General features: G+C 43.2%; 1 protein-coding gene across 3 annotated transcripts in view; it reads left to right on the forward strand.

The window, feature by feature from the left end:
* The first annotated feature begins 18,549 nt into the window (after positions 1-18,549).
* The window catches only part of TFRC (transferrin receptor), a 28,536-nt gene continuing 24,804 nt past the window's right edge, over positions 18,550-22,281 (forward strand). For 2 of the 3 annotated variants that reach the window (XM_004745360.3, XM_004745361.3), the window contains exon 1: positions 18,550-18,676. The gene's annotated coding sequence lies outside the window, so the exon portion shown is untranslated. The remainder of the gene's footprint in view (positions 18,677-22,281) is intronic. The other variant, XM_045088052.1, reaches the window with a different exon arrangement.

A 22,281-nucleotide genomic window follows, 5' to 3' on the forward strand; every position in this document is an offset into this window, starting at 1 on the left:
GAGATAAGAAGTAGGATCTTATGGGTATTTATTTAATACCTTGAGTTATAATCCAGTATTATGCTATTTTGATGCTGACATCATTCCAGTTTGGGCTATTGGGAGTTCTTTTAGTTGGCTCCTGTGCCATGGACATATTCTTGTAGGTTTTTCTTTGAGCACTTCCTTACTTTCTGGTACTAGAAGATGCTCCGTATATATATTGTATATTCCCTGCCCCAACCATTTCTCCAAGAAGTCTAATTTCTTTTTATTGAGGAATGGTATTAGAAACCAAGATCTGGGGCGCCTGGGTGGCTCAGTTGGTGGACGACTGCCTTCAGCTCAGGTCATGATCCTGGAGTCCCAGGATCGAGTCCCGCATCGGGCTCCCAGCTCCATGGGGAGTCTGCTTCTCCCCCAGACCTTCTCCTCACTCATGCTCTCTTTCACTGTCCCTCTCTCAAATAAATAAATAAATAAAAGGAAACCAAGAATCTGGGCACTGGGTGTGCTCAATGTACCTGGGTGTTGTTGCTTTTGGGCCCCTACAGTGTGCAGAACTGAGAAATATACATGTATATACTAATAGTTTTTTGAGTGGATTCATGAGGATTTTCTACATACAAAATTGTGTTTTACTTCTTCCTTTTCAATCTAGAGACTTTTTATGTATTTGTTTCTTTCTTGCCTAATCACATTAGCTAGGACCTCCAGCATGATGTTGACTAGAAGTAGTGAAAGTGAACATCTTTGTTTTGTTCCTGATCTTAGGGGAAAGTATTCAGTGTTTCACCACTAAGTATGATGTTAGCTATGAGTTTTTTTTAAATGTTCTTTATCAGGGCGCCTGGGTGGCTCAGTGGGTTGAAGCCTCTGCCTTCAGCTCAGGTCATGATCCCAGGGTCCTGGGATCGAGCCCAGCATTGGGCTCTGCTCAGCAGGGAGCCTGCTTCCCTTCCTCTCTCTCTGCCTGTCTCTCTGCCTACTTGTGATCTCTGTCTGTCAAATAAATAAAGTCTTTAAAAAATAATAAAATAAAATAAAATAAATATTAAAAAAATCAAATCGAGGTAGTTTCCTTTAGTTTGTTGAGTGTTATAATGAAAGGGTGCTGGATTTTGTCAAATGCTTTTTCTGCATTTGTAGAGATGATCATGTGGGCTTGGTCCTTCATTCTATTGTTATAGTGTATTACATTAATTGATTTTCAGATGTTAAGCCAACCTTGCATTCCTGGGAGAAATCTTCCTTAGTCATGGTGTAGAATCCTTTTTATGTGTTGCTGATTTCAGTTTTCAAGTATTTTGTTGAGAATTTTTACATCTATATTCATGTGAGATATTGCTCTGTTTTTTTCTTGTAAAGTCTTTGGTTCTGGTATCAGGGTAATACAAACCTCATAGATTGAGTTGGAAAGTGTTTCTTCCACTTTCATTTTTTGGAAGTGTTTGTGAAGAATTGTTATTCATCCTTTTTAAAATATGTGTTAGAATTCACCTGTGAAGCTACCTGGGCGTGAGCTTTTATTTGTGGGAAGTTTTAAAATAACTACTTCGATCTCTTGTTATACGTTTATTTAGATTTTCTATTTCTTCTTCAGTCAGTTTCAGTAGTTTGTGTATTTCTAAGAATTTGTCCATTTCACCTAATTGTCTAATTTGTTGGCATATAGTTACTCCCAGTATAGCTTGATAATCTTTTTTATTTCTGTAATGTTGGTAGTGATTTTCTCTTACTCCTGACTTTCATATTTTGAGCAAGTTTTTTCTCTTTTTCAGTTTGGTCAGTTCAGCTAAAATTTTGTCAGTCTTGCTGATCTTTATCAAAGGACTAATTTTGGTTCGGTTAACTTTATTGTTTTTATATGTATATACCAATCTGTGCATATCCATAGGATCATAATTGTTACTATATTATATCCATCTGTATCTATATTAAGCTAAACATCTTTTGTAATGATGTCTCCAACTTCAAACTAGTAGTGCATGATTCATTCTAGCCTTTCCCCCTGTTTATCCGTAACTTCACACTCTGAGAGTGAAAAATTTGGCTCCCATTATCTGCCATCCATTTACTTATTTGTTCAGTCCCAGTATATGTGTTTGGTGGCTTCAGAATTGTTAGCCCATATCCCCATGGGAAATAACTTTACCAATTAGACTACAGTACTTAGGTACAGTTCCTTTTGCCTTTAGTTTTCCAATCTCCACTCATTCTAAAAGTCACTGAGGTAAACATCCACTCTCTTCAGTTAAGTTATATCATATATTTTAATAACAATTAGATTCTTTTATCATAGTCTACATTCTGCTCTAGGATTTCCCTGACCTGTTTTTTTTCATTAAGGCTGACTTCTTGTGCTAAAAAGTTCTATGAGGTTAAGGTTTAAAAAATGCATAGCCTCGGGGCGCCTGGGTGGCTCAGTGGGTTAAGCCTCTGCCTTTAGCTCAGGTCATGATCTCAGGGTCCTGGGATCGAGCCCCGCATCGGGCTCTCTGCTCAGCAGGGAGACTGCTTCCCTTCCTCTCTCTCTGCCTGCCTCTCCGTCTACTTGTGATTTCTCTCTGTCAAATAAATAAATAAAATCTTAAAAAAAAAAAATGCATAGCCTCATATAACGTACAGAATAGTTTTACTGCCCTAACACATAATTCACTTATTTAATCCTCTCCACTCCCCTGAGCAGGGAGCCAGACGCGGGGTTCCATCCCAGGACCCTGGGATCATGACCTGAGCCAAAGGCAGACACTTAACTGACTGAGCCATCCAGGCATCTGAGACTATATTTAACTTTATAAGAAACTGCCAATCTGTCTTCCAGAGTGACTCTACCATTTTGCATCCCTGCCAGCACTGAATGAGAATTGTTATACACCATGCCAGAGAACTTTTCAGCTAAAACGACTCCAAATCCTAATTTATGGCCCTCTGTTAATCTTGCTCTTTACTGCTTTGATGGATTGAAAGCCGTGGGAAACCGCTGGAAATTAAGGGTGTGTCTAAGAGGGAGATACGGTTCCTTTGATTAATTTTATCAATCTCTTGGCCAATGGCTAACCTTATAAATACCAGATGTCCAAGGATATTTCATTCTGCTAAGGGTAAAGGGCTATAGTCACGGAGAGGAAAAGTACTTTCTTCGCTAAACTGATAATCTCAACCTCTTGTGTGAGATTTCCCCCAGGCCATGTATATTTTGCACCCCTTCCAATAATCCTGATGGTATCATTCTATAGGGGACTACAGATAATATATTTCCCCAAAAAAATGCTTTAGCTAGCCCTTTTGATTTTGTTGTTTATAATAGGAGAAGTATACATTTGGGTTGAATGTCTTAGGATAAGATGGTCCCTGTCTTATCTTTGAATTCCAACTAGAGATGATTCTTATGATAAAGGGGCAAATAAATATAGTATCCAAAGTACCTGACAGGTACTAGGACAAATTTGGGGGAAAGGGGATCAGGATGATCAGTGATGGGGAGAAACAAAAAGAATAAGTGCTTACCTGGGGAATAGGGAAGGAGCCCATGGTGGGGTGGGCCATCCCCGTGGTGGAGAGCCCCCTTGGCTTGAAATGAGGAGATAGAAAAGGAGAAAGACACAGGAAATCAGTCTAGAAAGTCAGGAGGGGAGAACAAAATTGGGGTCTGACCTGAATGGAAGCTGAGAGTGAGAAGCTTAGGGAGAAGAACCTGGGGCTTCAGTTAGTTCAGGAGTGATTCTGACCTTAAGTTTTGACAGCAGCATCAGCAACACCACACTAAAAGCCCTTCCAAGGTATCCATGCATGTCATAAACATTTTACTTCACTATCTCATTTAAACCTGTGAGGTGAGAGGCCCCTGGGTGGCTCAGTCAGTTAAGCATCTGCCCTGGTCCTGGGTCATGATCCTGGGGTCCTGGGATAGAGCCCACACGGGGAGCCCTGCTTAGTGGGGAGTCTGTTTCTCCTTCTACCCCGTCTCATTCTTTCTCTCACTCTGATAAATAAGTTAAATCTTAAAAAAAAAAAAAGACCTGAGCTGAGATCAAGAGTCAGATGTTTCACCAACTGAGCCACCCAGGTGCCCCTAGACTTTATTCTTTAGAACAGTTCTGGCTTCACAGAAACATGGTGAAGACAGTACAGAGTTCCTGGCTAGCCCCCACACTGTTTCCCCTATTATTACCTGTTAGTGCGGTACATGTCCCCCTTGGCTGTTTTCTGTGCACTTACTTACACATTGGCATACTTCCAAAAACACGTTTGGTGTGTCTCAGCCTCCTCCCCACGGCTTAGCCTGGGGCTCTGCTGAGAGAAACCAACACAAATGTAAGCCAAGCATGGTGGAGCCTGGCCAAGGTGAAATCCTTGCTCTTACTTTGGGGCTGTGGAGGCCAAGAAAAACAAGGCTGTACTCACCTTGAGTCTAGCCCTGACGTAAGTACAGCCATCTTGACAAAGCAAAAGCTGGCACCTTGCACCCCCTCTCCACCTGCTCCCCTCCCCTCGGTAATATGTGTGAACAAATATTTAACTTGTAGAAATCACAATCCTGCAAGACAGGAGTCTCCCTCGGTTTACAAATGTCCCAGTGCAAAATCTCACTAACAAGGATGCTTGATAAGAGAGGAATGTGACATTCCAGCAGGAAACTCCCAACTGTCTTTATGTTAATATCTAAGTAGAGGGGGAAAACGGCCTTGGCTTGATAATAACCAGGCCTCCAATATCTTGACAGTCTTCTTTACCCTGATAGCCCTTCTGAACACCCCTTTTGTCCTCACCCACTGTGGAGTCCAACCCTACTCTGCCTTTAAAAACTCTGTAACCTGGTTCAGGGTCCAAGTCCCTACTCCGCTGCATCGGGTATACTTGGACCCAAGCTTAAGCATGTCACTTCAGGGTCCAAGTCCCTACTCCACTGTGTCGGGTAAACTTGGGCCCAAGCTTAAGCTTGTAAAATAAACCCTCATGTGATTACATCAGTGTTGGCTCCTTAGTGGTCTCTCAGACGCAAAAACCCGGGCATAACAGGGCAGGGATTTGGGGTACTTGGTGAAATTCCCAAGAGGTCATTCCTCTCATTCAGTTTCAGAAACTCAATTTTACCAGCTCACCTAAAGTGGCAAGGAAATCCGCTGCCCAAGAGCACAAAACACTGAGCCACCGGGCCTGTTTATTAGTTTGCCCAGAGCTGGCAAGGTTGAATCTTCTAACTTAAGTCTCATGTCCCCTAGGAATTTAGGATGAACAGGTTGTTTGGTAATCGTGGCATCCCAGCAAAGGAGATGAGTGGTCTTCAGGGCTGTTTTATGGAAGCTGTGGTAGCCCCAGGAACTGCCCTTACAAGCTTTGTAAAATACAGGCCACTACATTAACCAGAAGATCTGCCAAGCAGAAACCACGTTCAAGCCAGCTGGCCACACAGCGTGGCCGGCCTGTGGGGCGCGCTGGGGAAGCAGTTAATGAAAACCTCTCTTTCTTCTACCATCTACTCCAACGGTCTCTAAAACTCTGCGGCCTGGGCATCATCAGGGAGCTTGTTAGAAATTCACAGCCAAGTCATGGGCTCCCACTGGGACCTTCTGAGTCAGAATCTGCATTTTAAAAGACCCTCGGGAGGAGACTCCTGTGCACTTTAAGGTTTCAGAAGCCCCAGGATAGCGTTTAAATTCACAGCAGTTGATCTCTGCACCGGCAGGGAACCTGCCTTTTCCTTTCATAAAGTCAACGCAGGACCTTGGATCTCTGCCTGAAATGTGGACGGCAGGAATGTCTCTTGTTCCCCAGCTTCTCTTTGCCGTTGGAGCTCTCCGCTGCCGTTGCTTACCTTGGAGTCCTGTGTTGGACTTTATTACACAAACCACTGGTCCCTTCAAATGCTTCTTTATCTGAATCCCATCTCAGAAGCAGTAATCTGGGCACCTGGGTGGCTCAGATAATTAAGCATCGGCCTTCGGCTCAGGTCATGATCCCAGGATCCTGATCAAGTCCCACATCGGGCACCCTGCTCAGTGGGAAACCTGCTTCTCCCTCTGTCTCTTGCTCTCTCTCTCTCTCATTAATAAATAAATAAAATATGGGGCACCTGGGTGGCTCAGTGGGTTAAGCTGCTGCCTTCGGCTCAGGTCATGATCTTAGGGTTCTGGGATTGAGTCCCACTTTGGGCTCTCTGCTCAGCAGGGAGCATGCTTCCCTCTATTTCTCTCTCTGCCTGCCTCTCTGCCTACTTGTGATCTCTCTCTGTCAAATAAATAAAGAAAAAATAATAAATAAATAAATAAAATCTTAAAAAAAAAAAAAAAAAAGAAGAAGAAGAAGAAGAAGTTACCTGAAGAAGTTTAAGTTTAGAGGTAGTTTCTCATGACTACATTTTAGCTTGCCTGCGTTCTGCTTACCTGGTTGTGGGCTGTGGACCTTCCTGTCATCAGTTCATTCAAAATCTCACTCTAGCATAGATTACTTATAGGAAGCCTTCTGAGAGATAGTTACCCCAGATACCCTGCATCTAGTGAGCTTCTCTTTACATTTTGGGGTCTTTTAGGAGCACCTGGGTGGCTCAGTTGGTTGAGTGTCTGCCTTTGGCTCAGGTCATGATCTCAGGGTCCTGGGATGGAGTCCCATGTCCACATGGGGCTCCCTGCTCAGTGGGGAGCCTGCTTCTCCCTCTCCCTGTTTGTGCTCTCTCACTATCGCTCACTCTCTCTCAAATAAATAAATAAATAAATATTTTAAAAAATTTTGGGGAGGTCTTTTATTTTGTGCCAGTAACATCAAATTCAATTATAAACTGGACTCAAACCTTCTAAAGATGAGTATGGTTGTAAAGTCCAGGCTGGAGCCTGGCAATAAATAATTTGGGGCACAAAGCTTCAATCAGCTGCCTGCTGGACTGTATTTCAAAATTCCAACTTGAGATGTAGTGAAAGGTGGTTTTAAGGTGGCAGACCTCAAAGATCTCAAGCTAAGTTATGCCATTTAAACACTGGGGCACTCTGGGGCGCCTGAGTCTGGGGATGATGCGACTCTTGATCTTGGGGTGGTGAGTCTGAGCCCCGAATTGGGTGTAGCGCATTACTTAAAAATAAAATCTTAAATAATAATAACGATAACATGTGTGGCACTTGAAGACAGTTGTTCTGTATTCTTCGCACTTCCACTTGTTCACCAACAAAATGGGTTTGGTGTGTATTTCACAGGATCCTTGGGAAGCTGAGATACGGTGACACAGCATAAGCCCCCAGCCCAGCCCCTGGACGGGCCCTGGGCTCAGTGAATGTCGGTAGACTGACAGACACGTGGAGCTCCGGAGTCCTGGCTCGGGACACAGCTTCCCTACTATTTAGGAGACTATGGATGAACGGGGGGAAGCCAGGCCAGCCCTCACAGATACTGTTGTGGATTTCTCTTCCTTAGTGCCCGAGGTTCTTGGTCACACCACTTGGAAAAATGAAGAGGTAGACCCGACAAAGACTGGTGGGCAGCAAGCAGAGTTTACTGGGTCATAGTGCAAGGCTCCTGTAGAGGGAGGGGACCCCCTGAGGGCTGCCAATTTGGAATTTAAATCTAGAGGGTTTTATGGGCTCTTTGTGTGGCTGTTTTAATCTCATTAACCCTCCCTGAGCCTGTCACTCCATCAGCTTTTTGTCATCTACCCCTAGGTGGGGAAGGGGGAAGGGTGGAAGGCTTCTTTCTGGGTGGTGTTTTGTAGGGGGATATAAAGGGCTGTGGCCCCCATGCCTTAAGGCATGCCAGCAGGCCACCAGATCAAGCTCTCTGTTTGTTTGTTTGTTTGTTTGTTTTTAAAAAAGATTTTATTTATTTATTTGACACACAGAGATCACAAGTAGGCCGAGAGGCAGGCAGAGAGAAAGGAAGGGGAGCAGGCTCCCTGCTGAGCAGAGAGCCAGATGGGGGGCTCTATCCCAGGGTCCTGGGATCATGACCTGAGCAGAAGGCAGAGGCTTTAACCCACTGAGCCACCCAGGCGCCCCTCTTTGTTTGTTTTTTAAGTATAATTTTTTTTTATTTTTAAAGGTTTTATTTATTTGACAAATCACAAGTAGGCGAGAATCAGGCCGAGAGAGAGAAGGGGCAGAAAGAAAGTAGTGGCCTGATCCCAGGACCCTGGGATCTTGACCTGAGCCGAAGGCAGAGGCTTTAACACATTGAGCCACCCAGGCAGCCCAAAGCTTTTTGTTTAAAGATCCCACTGGCTGTTGAGCTTGAGCTCTCCAACCACCCCCCTCCCCCAGCCTAGGTTAGGACGCCCAAGACCATTCCATTCCTTTCTGCCACATTCAAGTTTTCTGTAAGTCTTCCCAGGAAGAAGGCTTAAAGCTGTGGCACTGAGTAAAGCCTAGAATAACAGGATGGGCTCTTTTTCCCTTTAAGGGTAGTTTCCTCTTAAGACAGGGGGCCATTGTCCCTGCCAGCCTTTCTCCTGAAGATCCATTATAACCAGCAAAAGGTTACCTCCTTGACCACATTTCCATGTACGAGAAATAAAAATTTTGGAAGAGACATTTTCCAAACCAAGGGCACACTTGTCTACTTGTGTCTATTGGGCTGAAGAAACCAAAGAGTTTCTGATGATATGGCACTTTTTCTGAACTCTGGATTTGCTGACTTGGGATTTAGACTGAATCGTCTGATTGCAAGCGCTTTCTTTACACACATGTTCATTCGCCCTGTTTACGTCAGCAGCCAGTGAGCACACATGATGTTCTTTCAGAGAACTCTTTTTAGCCTTTAAAAAAAAAAAAAATCCTCAATTTAGGCAATGTTGGCCCTAAGGGATATAGTTTATCAGAGAAGTATTATTGTTCAAGATGCCAGATGTATGCCAGAGAGGAAGAGAAACTCAAACACACGTGAAAGAATTGCGAGCTACAGATGTTGAAAGGAGGAAGATGGAAATAAAAACTAAACTGACTCACTGATATTTTGGAAACAAAGTTAATATAATTCTTTTAATTCACTAACTCTCCTCATTGAAGGTAGTATATGTTGGGAGAATTTTTTTTTTTTTTTAAAGATTTTATTTATTTATTTGACAGAGGGAGATCACAAGTAGGCAGAGAGGCAGGCAGAAAGAGAGAGGAGGAAGCAGGCTCCCTGCTGAGCAGAGAGCCCGATGTGGGACTCGATCCCAGGACCCTGAGATCATGACCTGAGCCGAAGGCAGTGGCTTAACCCACTGAGCCACCCAGGCGCCCCTATGTTGGGAGAATTTAAAGAAACCAGGATTGGGGCGCCTGGGTGGCTTAGTCAGTTAAGCGTCCGTCTTCTGCTCAGGTCATGATCCCAGGGTCCTGGGATGGAGCCCCACATCGCATCAGGCTCCCTGCTTAGCCAGGAGTCTGCTTCTCCCTCTGCCTGCTGCTCCCCCTGCTTGTGTTCTCTCTCTGTCAAATGAATAAATAAAATCTTAGAAAGGAGGGAAGTAGGAAGGAAGAAGGGAAGAAAGGAAGAAAGAAGAAGTCAGAAAGAAAGAATAAGGAAGGAAGGAGGAAAGAGAAAAAAAGAGAAAGAAAGTGGGGAGGGAAGAAAGAAAGAAAGGAAGAGAAAGGAATGAAGGAAGGAAGGAAAGAGGGAAGAAAGAAGCCAGGATTTTGGAAGGACAATGCGAGCACACTGTTGTTCTGTTAAACATGTACCTGATTGTCTGGAGAATCAGTTATACTACAAAATAATCATGTTTAGAATATCTGAGATTTCTTTCTCAACCTGAATATGAACTTTTCAAATTTTGAAATGTAATTAAAGCTGAAATGAAAAATAAATGGATCCCCCCCCTCAATTGAATCTCCTCAAATTGTGCTACTTAGTCTCAGAACTTGTATTTCATTCTGAGATTTTATTTACTGGGGGGCCTCGGTGGCTCAGTCAGTTAAACGGCTGCTTTTGGCTTAGGTCATGATCCCAGGATCCCAGGATCAAGCCCCACATCACGCTCCCTGCTCAGTAGGGAGCCTGCTTTTCCCGCTGCCTGCCACTCCTCCTGTTTGAGCTCTCTCTCTCTGTCAAATAAATAAATAAAATAATAAAATCTTTTTTTTTTTTTTAAGATTTTATTTACTTGACAGAGAGACGGAGAGGGAACACAAGTAGACAGAAAGGCAAGCAGTGGGAGAAGCAGGCTTCCCGCTGAGCAGGGAGCCTGATGCAGGGCTTGATCCCAGGACCCCCCAGATCATGACCTGAGCTGAAGGCAGATATTTAACCAACTGAGCCACCCGGGTGCCCCTCTGAACCTCTTTTAATAAAGATTCTGCCTTAAGTAGAAGTCTGCAGTGCCACATGATAGTCAGTATGTCAGTAGATTCATAAAGAGATAGTAGAGGGGGGGTTTTAGGGCTGGATTCAGAAACTAGATCGGCCAGGTTATCACCACTTATTAACCATTATGACCTAGGGCAAATTTTTAAACTTCTGTATAACGCCAATTTTCACACCTGGAAAATAAGGATAATATTAATTCTTATTTTTAATGATTGTTGTGGGGATCACATGAACTAACACTGTAAAAGGATTAGAATTGTTCCCAGCAGAGATAGATGCTCAGTAAATCTTAGCGGTTATCTTCTGTTATCATTTAGTGCTAATGGCAAGGGTGTTCCCAGCCAAGCAGGTGAGACTCTTTTCTGTCCTGAGCTGGCTAGCCTGGTGATAACCTGGGACACGGTTTATGTACAGTGTATCAGACTGCAACAACATCACATTATCCATGGAAATATGGCCTACTAGTACAATCAGCTAGTATACGGCAAACCTAGATTTTGAACTCAGGTGTTTCCGCTCCAACGGCCAATCCATTCCCATTGAACCCTGTTGAAAGTTCAACATTACGTGACAATGTGGGGTGACTGTTAGGGTAGTAGATGGGGTGGCAGATAGAGGCGTTTGTAAAGGCTGGAGCCTCCAGAACAGAAGAATGTGACCGAGTTCCACCTAGATTGGACAAACCACGCTTCCAAAAGTGACCAGTGGGTGGGGAGATGTAGAATTGTCCTGTGGTAGTCCTTACAAGGGATTAGCACGTTTAGTCAAATAAGAGAAGACAGCTGTGGACAGGAGCACAATCTTCAAGCAATAACAAACTTATAAAGGAGAGGTAGAAAGAATTCGGCTTAATAATACAAGGAAAACCTTTCTAACCATCCGAACTATTCAAAATTCTCTGCTTTGGAAAGTGGTTGATTTGCTCTCCTTGGAAAGGTTAAGGAGAAGTTAGATAAGCAATTGGTAGGTGAAGTAGAGGGATTTTTTTCAGTGAATTCAACATAAATTTACTGAACATCTGTTACAGGCCAGGGATGGTATAAGAGTTAAAGTTCCTTCCAAACTTTGAGATATATATATACACATAAATGTATATATATATACACACACATATACATGTATATACATATACATGTATATGTGTGTGTATATATATATAAACTTTGAGGTTTATTTTGTCCAGATGAAACGAAATAGAACCTCATATCCTGCTCAAAACTCCAACTAAGACAATTGTACTCATTGGCATAAGGATCCTTACTTATTAATTTTAATTAATTTAAATTATTTTAAGTTTTAAATAATTTAAATTTTAAAGTTTACAATAATTTAAATTTTAAATTAATTTTAATTAATTTAAAAATTAATTATGTTTCTTTCCTTGCCATGAGTAACTTTTACCAACTTGCTATAAATTAGGGGCAAACTCTTCCAACTTCTTTCAATATTGCTCCTTTTCAATGTTCTCTGGTTTAGTACAGGGGAAACCAAAAATAATTTAGTCAGCAGTATTAGGACAGGAAACTGGAGGTTCCCAAGTACATTTTAAAAGAAAAAAAAATGCAAAAGCAAAGGGAAAATAGTACCAACCTCAAATATATGAGCTGACAGTCCGCCTCCATTCTGTGGAAAGCATCCTGTTCCAATGTGCAGAGGTCCACATGTTTATTTTATGATTCTGGTCCTAAAGTGATCGCCCTAGCCTTAGGGATTCCAAGGTAAAGAAAATGGATACAGTTTGTCAAATGGGAGTTATGGTCAGAGTTGAATGTGGGGTACAGTGGCTTCTGTGGCGGTTGCTGTGGGGACCTACTATGTGACAGGCAGAGTTCTGCTGTGACTGACCGAAGTGTGTGCCAGGATTGGCCAGCATGTGAAAAGACGTTATCTGTGTTTTCTAACTCTACCTCCCAACTCATAAAACCTCAATCAATATTTGCTGAAGTGCAGGGTGTTAGAAAGTTGAAACAGTGGGCAAAGTAACAGGGAGAAACCTTGGGAGTTGAAATTTAACTTTGAGCAAGTCATTTGTCCTGTTCACTAATGAGAATTGTGCTCTGAGACAGGAGATGGACTCCGACTGTAGTTTTCCAACACAGTTCACAGCTCATTGAGAAATCAATTGAATGGGTAGAAATCAGCATTTTAAAAATTAAATGGAAAATTCCAGAGTGTTTTGCACAAGGCAAATATATTATTTCATGAAATTCTTGTTTCATGTGAATACACACACATACACACACACACACACACATATGCATATATACACGTATACTGAGTTGTGGAGTAAAATGGATGTTTTACCGTCGAGTGCTATCAAAAATATGTGACCATAAGAGTCCCCATTTAGCAATTGGACCACAGATAGGACTCCAGGAAGAACAAATGATTTTAGATCTTCTATTACTGAGTTGGCATATTAATGTGTGTTTTTTAATTGTGACAAAATATACATAACATAAACAGACCAATGTTTTTATTTTTTTTTATTTATTTTTTAAAAGATTTTATTTATTTATTTGACAGAGAGAGATCACAAGTAGGCAGAGAGGCAGGCAGAGTGAAAGGAGGGAAGTAGGCTCCCTGCTGAGCAGATCCCAGGATTCTGGGATCATGACCTGAGCTGAAGTCAGAGGCTTTAACCCACTGAGCCACCCAGGCATCCAGATCAATGTTTTTAAATGGAAGGAACAAAATACAAAAACTAAAAACCTCCCACCTCCAAATTGCATCGTCCTGTAGGTTTAGGTTTCCAATGCCTTCTCCACTCCCCTACTTACCTTTTTTTTTCTTCCTCGGATCCTCATCTGTAACTAAGGTGGGAGGTGTATGATCTTTGATCTTGTGGGCCAAGCAGCCTAAGTTCCCTCTTGCATCTGGCCCTGAGTTAGGGAGGAGAATGTGTTTACATACAATTGTAATTTTACATTAAAAATTGATTATTAAGGGGCGCCTGGGTGGCTCAGTGGGTTAAGCCACTGCCTTCGGCTCAGGTCATGATCTCAGGGTCCTGGGATAGAGCCCCACATGGGGCTCTCTGCTCAGCAGGGAGCCTGCTTCCTCCTCTCTCTCTGTCTGCCTCTCTGCCTGCTTGTGATCTCTCTCTGTCAAAAAATAAATAAAATCTAAAAAAAAGAAAAACTGATTATTAAATAAATAAATAAATTTGGTTATTTATATATTTATATATAATTATAAATAAATAAAATTGATTATTAAAAAACAGTTCTACTTTTATTTTTACTTGTATTTAACATTTGCATACTTGTTCTCTGTCCTTTAAGTATAAACTGTTTCCCCAGCTACCTGTCTTTTCAAGGGTATAGATTTGTTTCCTATCTGCCTACACGCCTTTGCCTGACACACAACACTACAATAAATGTCAATAATGATGGTAATTAATGACCTTTTCTTCTCAACCATTATTAATAATGAGTCATTTTTTTTTTTTTTCTGGAATCAAGGCACTGAAAGCCGTTAAAGACAGTTTTCCTTTTCTTAAGCAATAGCTACTTAGAACTTTACCATATCCAGGCTTCTCCCCCCTCTGGCCACATTTACTCACTTGGCTTGGGCTCTGAACTAGTTGGACCTTATATTTGCCTAACCATGTGGTTAGGCAACTTTTCTACTTTTTCATTTACTGGCGAAGGAAATAAAGGGCTGTTATCTCCATGTAGCCAGTGGGGAAACTGAGGCAATTAAGCCCACGTTTCTGCATCACAATTAGTTACTACCCTGAGGCCAGTTGTTGACTTCTAGGCTGGGATGGGTTTTCTGGTTTCTTTTTGCCTGCAGTTTCTCCCTCACCAAATAACACAACTTTGGCTTTTATCTCCAGGTGAAGAATAAAGGGAAAGGGGGAGACTTTTACAGCCAATGACTCCTGTACCCCTTCTTCCACCAGTAACTTGCTGGAAGTAGCTGTCAGGTATTTCTGTAGAGTAGAATATTTTAACTATGGCATGCCACAGGCTCATTCTCATTTCGGAGTCTTCAGCTAAGCCATTCTCCTAGGCTGAAGGTCTTCTTTCTTCCTCTTCATTAACCTGAAATCCTACACTGGTCTGCAGACATCTTCCATGTTACTTTCCTGCCAGACTCTGCTGCATCCCATCCAGCCATCCAGGCTGACTCAACCAATGTGCCAGTTTCTTGTGTGTTTTTAGGGGCTTGCAACTGTCCTTTTCTTTTCTTTTCTTTTTCTTTTTTTTTTTTTTACGATTTTATTTGAGCTAGAGAGAGAATGAGAGTGAGAGCATGGGCTGGGAGACAGAGGGAGAGAGAGCTGAGCAGGGAGCCCGATGCGGGGCTCTATGTGAGGCTCAATCCCTGGGATCCTGGGATCTTGAAGTGAGACAAAGGCAGACGCTTAACGCTTAAGGACTGAGCCACCTAGGTGCCCTGGGGCTTGCAACTGTTTTTTACTGCACTTAAACCCACAGAAAATCTGCATGATAGGTATTTTTAATCCCATTTTAAAGATTTATTTATTAAAAAGAGAGGGAGAGAGAGACAGAGACAGAGACAGAGAAAGAGACAGAGAGCAGGGGAGGGGCAAATTTTGGCGAAGGAGAGGTAGACTCCCCACTGATTGCAGAGTCTGACATGAGGTTCAATCCCACAAGCGGAGATCACTGCTTCATCAGAAATCAAGAGATGGTCACTTAACCAACTGGCACCCCAATTCCATTTAATACTGATACCCAGGCTCATGAAAGTTGAAAACTCCTATTCCTTGACTCTGTGCTCTTCCCCCCAGACCCCAAGGGTTTTTTTTTTTTTAAACTACATTGTACATTCTTCTCCAACCTCCAGTTTCCTTTATACAAAATTCTCATATACATGACTTAAGAAAAAATTTCTATGTACCTTTTGGAAGAATGTGAAGGGGAGCAGATATGTGACCCCAAAATATACTATTTGGACTTGTGGATTATTTTGAGCTGAAGGCAACTGAGACCTGCAAGCTCAAGAGATAGGTTTGCCCCTCCCCTAACTACCGTGAAGAATCTGAACTGGGGCTCTTACCCAGAATAGGAGGGTTTTTTTTTTTTTTTAAGATTTTATTTACTTATTTGACAGGAGGAGATTACAAGCAGGCAGAGAGGCAGACAGACAGAGGCGGGGAAGCAGGCTCCCTGCTGAGCAGAGAGCCCAATGCGGGGACTCAATCCCAGGACTGTGGGATCATGACTTGAGCCGAAGGCAGAGGCTTTAACCCACTGAGCCACCCAGGTGCCCCCAGAATAGGAGTTATTACCAGAGACAAATTTTGTCTGAATTACCCATGTGTATGGCAGGACAAACATTTAATTACTAAACATCTGCTCTTCTTATAGTCCTGTGAATTATCCTTCTCCCTTTTAAAGTCCCAGGCCCCTATCCTATTCCTTAGCTTATGGTAAATGGTAAATAAGCCCCAATTGTCCAGCTTGCCCTTGGGTCTCGAATTCTTATGGGGCTCCCATATATCTGTAATTACATTTGTTTTTTCTCTGGTTAAACTGTTTTATATCAGCTTACCAGCCAAAGAACCTAGAAGGATAGAGGAAAAAAATGTTCCTTCCCCCAAGCAGCAAGAATGTTAGTTCTAGTGTGAGTTTTATGTAACAGTCTGAGGAAGGTTGAAACTTGAATAATAGCCATTTCAGTTGTGCCAGAGAGTTTAAATAAAGGTTAGTTACCAAAAACGTATTTCATTGAAAGCATCCAAATTATTGGGTCCCCAGAAGTGGGAGATAATGCTATGTAATAATGCTAATAACAATGACCACAATGAAGATCGGAATAAAAAAATAAAATATTTGAACATTTATATGGAATAGCAGACAAAGCAGAATGGTCTCTCAGTATGCTTAGATTCTGCAGCAAAGGAAAAGAAATTTATGTTCATCTACTTGAAATTGCAGAAGAGGGAGATCCTGCAAAGCTTCTAGGGAGAAAAGGATAGGAAAGGGAATTTAATTACAGTGTCCATTATTACTAATAAGAGGTAGGAAATTAAGAATTTAATTGACATGCTCTTTAGTGTCTTCTTTTTTGTTTCATTTTAGTGAAGTAAATTTTTTTTCATTTTAGTTTTTTTAAAGATTTTATTTTATTTTATTTATTTGACAGAGAGAGATCACAAGTAGGCAGAGAGGCAGGCAGAGAGAGAGGAAGGGAAGCAGGCCCCCTGCTGAGCAGAGAGCCCGATTCGGGACTCGATCCCAGGACCCTGAGATCAAGACCCCAGCCGAAGGTAGCAGCTCAAACCACTGAGCCACCCAGGCGCCCTCATTTTAGTTTTTTAAAATTTTATTTTTTTCATCGTGGTGAGTGTACTCTTTAATCCCCATCTGCTGTTCCCCCTACCCCACCTCCCCTCTGGTAACCAACAGTTTGTTCTCTATAGTTAAGAGACCTGGTTTGTCTCTTTTCCTTCACTCATTCATTTTGTATTTAAATTTCACATGAGTGAGATCAGATGGTATTTGTCTTTCTCTGACTTATTTTGCTTAGCATTATACTCTCTAGCTCAATCAGTATTGTTGTAAATGGCAAGATTCCACTTTATAGCTGAAAAATATCCCATTGTATATATACACCACATCTTCCTTACTCATTTAACTATCAGTGGACACTTGGGCTGCTTCCATAATATGGCTATTGTAAGTAATGTAAATAATGCTGCAATAAACATAGGGGTGGGTGTAGCCCTTTGAATTAATATTTTTATAGTTTTTGGTTAATAACAGTAGAGCCATTACTGGGTCCTAGGATAGTTCTATTTTTAATTTTTTGAGGAACCCCCCCATACTCTTTTCTACCTGGCTACACCAGTAAATGTAAATTCTTTTTTTTTTTTTAAGATTTTATTTGTTTATTTGACAGAGATCACAAGTAGTCAGAGGCAGGCAGAGAGAGGGGGAAGCAGGCTCCCTGTTGAGCAGAGAGCCCAATGTGGGGCTCAATCCCAGGACCCTGGGATCATGACTTGAACCGAAGGCAGAGGCTTTAACCCACCAAGCCACCCAGGCGCCCCAAATGTAAATTCTTTAATTTGAATTTTCATAGGTTTCCTCCTGACCCTGTTCTCCTAAGCCCATTTCTTCATATGGTTATAAGATTTTCACCTGGATCCTAGCATTGTTAAGATCCCATCAGTCCAGGAAAAGAAGAGACTCAGCTCCCCCATTGTTTGAATTTCAAGACCCTCCACAGCTAATCCATATGCACTCCGTTCCTCGATTTCACTTTTTCCTGTGTGGATCCACTGAGATGCAGCGAAGCTCCTGATTACAAGATTTAAGAATATTTCTCCCTGCGGAGAGATTTTTAAAGACCGGGGCCAAAGTAAATGGCGGCGTGCAAACCCCGTGTTATTTCCTCTAAATCGCAGAGTAGGGGAAAGAGCGGGATCCCGAAGCCAGAAAACAGATTTGCATTTTAAAAGGACTGCCCTGCATCCCTCGGGACTGACCTGGAAAGCGCTTTATCTGTAACCCTTTTATGGCCTGGCTCCCTTTCTGGCGTTGTAGCAGTTTGTAAACTCCTCTAATCTCCTTTCCCTGATTGCAAATTACCGCCTAGAGGTGGGGAGAGGCTGTGGATGTGACGAGTTTAAAAAGCGACCAGAATCCTATCTTGTTATACACTGCACAAGTCTGTAATAACAATAATGGCGATGAGTATAAAAGTTCATCTACAGTCCTATCCCCCTAATAAATCTTACTTGTTTCTGTTTTCCCTTTCGTTTCTTCTTGCATTAAACATTGTGCAAAGCACTGTGGCAGTTTGGGTCCATGTGCAGCTTTTACACATCCTAAGTACAAATTTGGATTTTGCTTTTAAAGGTTTTTCCTTTTTTCTCATCCTAAATATTTCTGAGGTTGCAAAATATATACAATATGGCGTTAGTGGCTCCCTAATATTTCAACAAGAACATACACTTTAAGGAATTATTTCCGCGTGTGTATCCAGCATTTAGGAGTGAATGCCAACACCATCTGCCTTTGCACTGCAGGGCCTGGAGGTCGGTCAAGGTTAGATTGCTGGATCCACCGAGCAGAGCTGCAGCCCGCGCGTGCCGCAGCAGAACGCGGCGAGTAAAAGAGACGCCAGTAAGCGGATCCCACCGCTCCTCCCGGCACCTGCAGTCTTGGCGCCTTTTCTGTCCGACCACGCTCCGCCCCTCCCCGCCCCGCCTCGCACACTAGCCGAGGGGCCGCGTCCCGGTGCGTGCGCACCGCTCGCCCCAGGCAGTCCACAGCCCGGGCACCTCTTGGGTGTACGTGAGACAGGAAGTGACGCAAAGCCGGGGTGGGGGTTGGAAGAGGGTGGAGCCAAGCTATAAACAGCCGGTTGGGGGCGAACGTCCCCCAGAGAGCGTCTGCTTCAGCCTGTGGCGGCTGTGGAGGTAGCGGCCGGAGGGGGTGTCCGTGTGAGTGTCGCGCCGATGCTAGAACACTGCCTGCCCTCCGGGCCTCTCCTCAGCCTGCAGGGCTGGTCCGAGCGGACTCCGCGGCGGCCCTCTGGGTGCTGTCCAGCAGTGTCCGGGAGCCGCAGGGGACGCGGGGAGGCTGCGGCGGCTTCTGAGAGGGGCGAGGGGGATGGAGCGGGCTCCGCGTGCGGGTCAGGAAGGGGCCGCGGCGGCGCGGGGAGCCGGCTGCAGGTGCAGCGAGCTGGAGCCACTGGGCGAAAGACTGTCCTCTTTGCCTTCCTGCGCCTTGTCTCGGTCACGGAGCGGCAAATGGTTTTTCCGTGGAGGGCGAGATGAGGGGTACCTACTGTAGCTCTGAGCCCCGCCATTCTGCTTCCGGTTCCTCGGGCCACCCGGATTCCTTGTCCTCCCTGGCTCGTCCTTAAAAGATGCGGGACCTCGTGGGACAGCCTTAGGCCGCGGGCGTGCGAGCCACGCTGCTGCAGCGGCGACCCGCTCTGCTGAGAGCACGTGGCTGCTCCGAGAAGTGTCCTCGGGGAACTGCTGTCGGGGTGCATGGGTGACCTTGAGCTTGTAGCCCTTCGTTCCCAGGGCCTACTCGGGCCCTGGTCTCACTGCTGAAAGGGTCAGAGCTGTCCTCGACTCGGTTACGAGTGTGTCCTGGGAATTTGATGGGAGTTTCTGTAAGCCCTGAGTGTGAACCCTGGTACACCCTGATCTTCTAGCGTTGCCGCTGGCCATGTGTATGGGTTCTCAGTGTTGCCCAGGCAGAAGCCGCCTGAACCCCGCGGGTATTGACTGAAAGAATATTGTGATTGCTAGGCTCTCCTTGTTGGAAGGTGGGAGACGAAGGGATGACTTCTGGTTTGTGAAGCTGTGGTCTGGAGCCTAAGGGAAAGCTGTTGGGATTGGAATTGGCTTTTGCTTTCAGGAAATTAGTGATAGGATAAAAGGCTGTGTTACATTGATATGCCTTAGACATCCATTGTATTACTGTTTCTGGTGGATGGATGGCTTTCTAAGGTAGTAGCGGGTAGGGTGAGTAAGAAAATGTTTTGTGACTTGGCTCTTTGGTGAACATTTTTCCTTTGCTTTCAGCGACCTTGGGTAGACCAGGGAACTTAACTGCTTCTGCTTTTTTTTCTGGGAGGTTGGATAAGAGAATTGAAGTAGGAAATAGTTGTCCTCTTAAAAAGTATTTGGATACCTGATACCTTTATTCTAGGCTTTAGATACGAGTTGGAATACTAGATGCTTATTCAGTTGCTGCTGAGCTGGGGGATTTTACCTTATTGACAAAGACATTTAGGGTGATTTTCAGAAGGTGTTTTCTGTTGCAAAACTCTACAGTACTTGTTGGCCCTGCTGGGCTTTTTTTTCTCCTTTTCGGATTATAATAAATTCAGTATACTTCACAAGAAGATCTAGAATTTAAAACATTTCATTGATAATGAAATATTTTCTAAAGGTTTATATAGCATAGCACCCTTGAACTTTAATGGAATGTTTTTGGGAAGTAATGGTTGTGAAATTAGCCTATGCTGAAGATTGTTGGGTAGAGACAGTAACTCCACTAACTGCCCTAAGTTGGTGGCTGTTACTTGCCTCTGATAATGTACTTATCTATAATGGAGCATGGTTCCTGGTGGAACTTGAATCAGACAACAGTGAAAGCTAGTTAAAAGTGATCCTCTGAGACATTTTGGAGCTCTTCTCTGTGCTGCTTGTGTGCTCTAAGATAAACACCGTACAGGTAGATAGCAATGACTTCAAGCGGTCCTACCTTTGAGTAGGGCAGTCTTTTTACAGAAAGCTGAATGGGAATGAAGATTCTTCTTGTTTTCTGCCAGGGCCTTTTCATTTTTGTATTTTTTGAAAAGATTTATTTGAGGGGAGGGGCAGAGGGGGAGAGAATTTTCAAGCAACTTCCGGCTGAGTGCCGAGTCTGTTCTTGGCTGGATTTCACCACCCTGAGATTATGACCTGAGCTGAAACTAAGACTCAGCCGCCCAGGTGACTGAGCCACCCCCCAGGCACTTCATAGCCCTTTCATTTTAGACCCTTAATGCTAGGAAAGATTTTGACCATCTCTTTACAAGTCATACTAGGTGGACACAGTTATGTGTCCTGAGGGCTCCGCAGAAGTTTTGTATTCATGTAGCCTTTCATTTTCCCCTGCAAATGAGTAGGGAAACAGTTTGCAAAATGGGTATCCATAATCAATTGCTTAAGAACTTGGAGCCTTACCAGGTAACCTTTAAAGTTTTTCTGCCTTTTTTTTCTTTAAAGATTTTATTTATTTGAGAAAGAATGCACATGAGTGGGGCAGGGGCAGAGGGAGAAGGAGGAGAGAATCTCAAGCCAGCTCTTTCGCAGAGGTCAAGAGATCCACTGCTGGATGTTCTTTGCAATCCCGGGACTCTGAGGTCATGACCTTAGCCAAAACCAAGTGTCAGAGGCCCAACTGACTGAGCCACCAGGCGCCCCTAAAGTTTTCCTGCTTTTTAAAATCTCCCTATTCATGCTTTGCCTAGTGATTCCAGGATAAACCAGAAAAGTGCCAGGGATGGGAGAAGATTGCACAGGGATGGGAGAAGAATGAGGTTTTCATTATATTCTCTATGTAATTTCCAAATGATAAGAAAAATGAACTTCATATACATTAAACATGTCCCACTACTGTTAAGAAATATGATATCTTTATTCTTAATTATTCCTTGTAAATTCCTTATTTTTAAAGATTTTATTTATTTACTTGAGAAGAGACAGCATGAGCAAAAGAGAACACAAGCCAAGAGAGAACACAAGCCAAGGGGAGGAGGTAGAGGGAGAAGCAGACTTCCTGCTGAGCAGGGAGCTAGATGGGGGACTTGATCCGTGGACCTTGAGATTGTGACCTGAGCCAAAGGCAGATACTTAACTGACTGAGCCACCAGGCGTCCCTTATACTTCATACATTCTGTATTAAGTGTAGGGCAAGGAAATCAGAGAAGGCTCCAAAAAGATGTTCCCTGAACTGAGTCAGGAAGAGTCAAACAAGAACAAAGGAAGAATGTTAGTAGAGGCAGGATCTGGATTCTGTCCCATTTTGGAGAAAGTAGAGGACAGTAGTTATTAGGTAGTGAAGTCGTCCTCTAGAACAGAGCCTCAGAAACAGGTAGAGGTAGAGGATATTTTTTTATGTGAACTCTAAGGACTTGAAACAGCGGTCCATTTTCCAAGTGGAATTGAGCTTGTCAGTATTAACAAAAAAGTGGCTTATTGTTATTTCAGGTAAAATGGAGTAGCAGCCTTGGGTATCTTAGACATAGATGACAGTGTATTTTGGTACATGATCCGCTCGGCCCTACTTAGCAATATGTATTGTGTACAGACTCTTGGTTTTGTGACACCCCAAAGTAGCTTAAGACCTCAAAGTGTACTGTATTTTAAAAAATTAAATAAAAATCAATGCCATACTTCCAGAAAGTAGGAATAAAATGATTTGAATTATAAAATTTAGGACTGTAGTCTAGCTAGTACCTTTGCCTACCTCCTGTGTTCTATCCCATGGCTCAATTAGAAGACATTTCAGATCCTCCTTCCATTTCATGTTCCCAAACATG

Source organism: Mustela putorius, unplaced genomic scaffold, assembly GCF_011764305.1.
Source record: "Mustela putorius furo isolate JIRA1106 unplaced genomic scaffold, ASM1176430v1.1 tig00003834_pilon_pilon_pilon, whole genome shotgun sequence".
Taxonomy (NCBI): Eukaryota; Metazoa; Chordata; class Mammalia; order Carnivora; family Mustelidae; genus Mustela; species Mustela putorius.